Raw genomic sequence first — 5,063 nt, 5'->3', positions numbered from 1 at the left:
TGTGACTATAAAGGTCAGAACTATATCCATGATATGCGAAATAGCGGGATAGCTGGGTTAGAAAGGTATTAGTCATCAAATTGCTGAAAACCTCGGGATGAATAGCGCAATGAGGAGTTTTTTCATCATTCTTGTGAATTGTAACTTTTGACCAGACTTGAGGTGTACAGAAGAAAAGAAAATCGTACGGGTCCCAATTCTTTCCTTTAAGCAAATGCTATTATCGCTGTTATAGTTTTTGTAAAACATAGGCTTTGTAATTACATAAAATATTATTGGGGATTCGAATAGCAAAGAAAGGACAAAGACAAAAATTTTTTATTTTTAATTTATTGAAATTTGGCTGACCATACAACGCTGTTTCGAGTATTGCCCAGTACTCTTCATCAGTGGTCTTTGGAAATAATCGAATTTTTATTTAATTAGTTTATAGTCCGTATATAATTTGTTTGGACTGCAAGTGCCAGGCTTAGAACATATGCCTGTCAAATTAGAAGCAATAACTAATCGTGTTTATCCACAAATAGCCAAGGCTGCACAAACTTTCAATGCTCAAATTCCTGCTTTTGTCTCTTATTTTTATTTAATTAGTGACACCAACCAAAGCACTTGCCGTGCTTTAAATTAGAACGAGCTTATAAACTACAGCTTTATTTGGAAACACAAGTTCAACGACTTTCAAGTTAATCTTTGAGCTTACCTATTTTTGCTTCAAAGCTATTCTTTTTGTAGAGACATCTGTTATGCATATTTTTGACAGGCACGAGTTCTAAGCCTGGCACTTGCAGTCTGAACAATTTATATACGGACTATAAACTATTTCCAAAGACCACTGATGAAGAGTACTTGGCAATACTCGAAACAGCGTTGTATGGTCAGCCAAATTTCAATAAATTAAAAATAAAAAAGTTTTGTGTTTGTCCTTTCTTTGCTATTCGAAAAACTCCTCTAAAATTTAATAAAGCTTCTTTGTCCCTATACAAAGTAAGTCTAGCTTAACAGCAATACTAATACTTTATAAAATATTATTATTATTAAGAAAATATCTATTTCAATGAAATTTAAAATAAAAACAACAGCTTATGTTATTGTATTTATTATCATTATAATATAAAGTTGGCTTTATGAGCAATTATGATATTGATGAACTCCAAGGTTATGTATAAAGCTGTGTTTTTTAATCATTAACTTCTGTTGATTTGGCTATTTTTTCATACATTTAGCTGGAATTTCTATTTTATTTTATTTTATTCTATTTTATTCTATTTATTTATTTTTTTTTCTATTTTAGAAGCTGCAAATTTTATTTTAATTGGAATTCAAATACGATCTTTTGGAGTTACTTTTGTGAACTAGTCTCTAATATGCTATGTTTACGACCACTTGCCTTATGATTTTGAGAATTAAATCTTTCTCTAATCCTATAATATTTATAAACACGCTTTTGATAATGAATAAAACATAATACAAATACATAATACAAGTTATGTACTATATTTCAAACATTATGGTTCCTCGTTTTAATTTCCATTTAAAAGTAAAGTGCATATATAATCTTATATCCATTGCTCTTGAGTTTGGTCTCTTGAGTTCCCCTGATAATTTCTATTTTAATTTTGATCAAACTATCTATCAAACTATCAGATTTATTATCTGTCTTAACTATATATATTGTAAAATAATGCTTAAGTTTTTTATACTTCTGTTAATAATTGACTATATACACCAAAAGTAATTGCAGAGCAATTAACTTAATATCAGATAATTGCTGATATGTAGTATATTCATTTTAAAGACAAGCAACCAAAATTATAAAAATGATGTTTATAGTATTTTATCTTGATGGTAATTTGTTAAATAAATAGTTAATCTTTTACAAAAATAAATATAAATTAAAGCAGAAACATGATTGCGATTTCTTAATACCAGACTAAAAGACAAATGACTTCAATTACAGTCAATTAAGAAAATTAATTACAAATTTAAAATATTTTACAAAAATAAATAAATTTATTTGGAAAGCGAAAAATAAATGAAATTGAAATTGGATTCGTATTACAAAATATTTAATTTAATAGTAGCGGCATTATCGCATTAAAAAAACCGCCGCAACCAAATGATGCTGACTGACCAATGAAGTACACAAATCGCTGGTGGAAAGGATAATTCAAGCTCGTTTCATTGGAACCGCAAATTGGTTTCGGTGCAAATTAAATTAAATTAATTTAATTTAAATTTTTCAAATTTGCAATGCATAAAACAGCACCAATATCAGCACCAGCACCAGCACCAACATGAGCAACTGCAGCAACGGAAACTGCAACGGCAACAGAAACCGAAAGAGCAACAGCAACAGTTGCACTGAACTAACGACATTTGGACTCATGAAAATCGTACCGAATGTCGGCTGTGCGGTGAATGCCAGGCGAAATCGGCAAATGCGGCGTAACAAGAACTGCAAATGAACAGATTCGCACGCCACGGAAAATGCAAATGCACGGGAAAATGCATTTTTAAAATGCAATTCCAATTCCAATTCAGCATAAATGCACAATACACAATATAAAATAGACAATTCGAAATGCGAAATGCGAAACACTACAAATACAAGTGGTCATAAGTAATTTTGTCTAGTTTTTATTTGCATAAAACATAAATTTCATTTTAACACATTCGGTGCATGTGCAGTAAATTTTTTATATGTTTTCCATGTTTTCTGCAATTCCGCAATTCAGCAATCCAGCAATTCTTCCATGCAATCTAACACAATATATTGAAAATGTTTATTTGAACTTTTCAACTTCGACATACATAAACAAATTAGTATATTGTATATGAAAAAAAAACAAGCCACTAAAACTGTTTAATGGAAAACGTACATCACTAACTAACAGAAGACAGCGGAGAAATTCAAGTCGTCTTGCTTAACTGAGAATAAAGAACTTTCCATTAAATCCATTAGTTAACAGACCATACGCAGCGTACATTGATTGAACAATAATGTAGGTCTACCACAAATTAGATATGCAAACTTCATACTAATAAAAGTTATGGCATATTAATCCAACAAGGCAGTTATTAAAAGCATTTTAATAGAATGAGGTCTAATAGAAATCACAGAAGAAACTTTGAAATTAATGCATGGAATTTTAGAATATCTACAGAAGCTCAAATCTGACACTTCTTCAATCTGAAAAGATCAAAATTATCAAATTCCGAGAAAATTTAAATATTGAACCAATTTTAAAAAGCTGATGAGTCTATTGGCTTCAACAGAAATTATTAATAAAGAGGTTTTTTTGAACAGTAGTGAAATACAAGAACAAAAATTTTATTTTTTATATTATTTTAATTAATTGAATTTTTGGCTGACCATACAGCTGTTTCGAGTATTGCCAAATACCCATCATCAGTGGTCTTGGAAATAATTCTTGTATTTAATAATTATTTTTGAGACTGCAAGTACCAGGAATCGAACTCGGGTCCTGCCAAATGTAAAGCTCAGAATCAGCGTACCTTAACCAACTGATCCAAAGCCGTACTTGACTTTTTTTTCTACAGAAGAATTTATATTAATAATAAGAAATGAAGATTTCCAAATAATTATTAAGAAATTATTCATATATATTAATTTCTAATTAAGAAAAACTATAAATTTCTTCAATAAATTGCAGAAAATAAAATTATATTGTATTTTAATTTTACTTAACATAAACTATTGTATTTAATAGATTGGTTTCAAACGGTGGTGATTCACAAAAAAATTTTTGGCTGACCGTACAAATTCAAACATACAAGTCAAGTACGGTTTTGGTTTAGCTGGCTAATGACTCTGAGCTTCAAATTTGGCAGGGCACGAGTTCAACCCTTGCTACTTTTTAATCTCAATAAAAAATAATAATAATTAAATATAAGAAATAATTCGAAGACCATTGATGATGGGTATTTGGCAATACTCTAAATACCTGTATGGTCAACCAAATATTCAATTAATTCATATATTTAAAAAAAAATTCTTTTAGTCGTTATTTACTACTATTCGAAACATCTCAAGACAAAATTATGGTATAAGAAAAATTCTTCATAAAATGTTTTTCTCTCTATACGTTAGCAACGACTACTGCATCTAAATAAAACAGGAACTGAAAAGCTTTATCACCCGTTTCGGTAACCTATAACATGTCTAAAAGATGGATGATGATGAATGACGATGTTGTAAAGAAAAAGTGTTTGCAGCAGCTATTGAACGAAGAAGATATAATGGAAAACTGTAGTTTTGAATGTGTAGTCAAGTTGAGAAAACACTCAGAATATTGAAGAAAGTGTTATTGCAGAGAGGTACTTGAAAAGAATACTGTATCACATCGACACTCGATTACCGAGTGTTACGGCCAAATAATTCAGAAGTAAAATTTAAGTACGTCAGAATATTTATCATCTTTAAGGAGTATCTATCTTAGAAAAAAAAAAGAATTTGCATACGAAAGTTTGGAATATAACAATTAAATTTTAAGAATTGTAAAAATGTTGACATTAAAATATATATCATCGGTTATGTCTCTGTACAGATTGTTTATTATTATGGATAGGCTGTACATGCACTGCGATCTGAAAGATCTTTTGTGCAGCTACAGGTTGTTTAACACTGAGAAAAAATTAAAATTTTTAATTCAAAAATTTTATTTAATATTTTAAAAACAAAATAATGGATCAGGTATTCTATAAAATGGTTGCACTTTTTCTACCTTCTTCTCTTCTACATCATAATGATATAAACAGTAAGGAATATCATCTTTACTCATTGTTAATAATTATAGAATCTTCGTATATCGTAAAATCGACTTCTATTGTAATCAGTAATTTATTTAATGAACTTTCTCCTATCCTCGAGCCATTTTAATTTTTCTTGATGGTTATGCCGTCATCCGACTTTGGGATGACAAATTTGTCTTATATATAGTTTTCTAAAAAAATAAATTACAGCCTTGTTGTTGAAAATCCCTTTTCTAGCTGTAAAAAATTTAAAAGTTGCCACCTTTTCAACTCATAATATTGTATAAGAA

Source organism: Teleopsis dalmanni, chromosome 1 (assembly GCF_002237135.1).
Source record: "Teleopsis dalmanni isolate 2A chromosome 1, ASM223713v2, whole genome shotgun sequence".
Classification (NCBI taxonomy): domain Eukaryota; kingdom Metazoa; phylum Arthropoda; class Insecta; order Diptera; family Diopsidae; genus Teleopsis; species Teleopsis dalmanni.
This window is presented reverse-complemented; position numbering follows the sequence as displayed.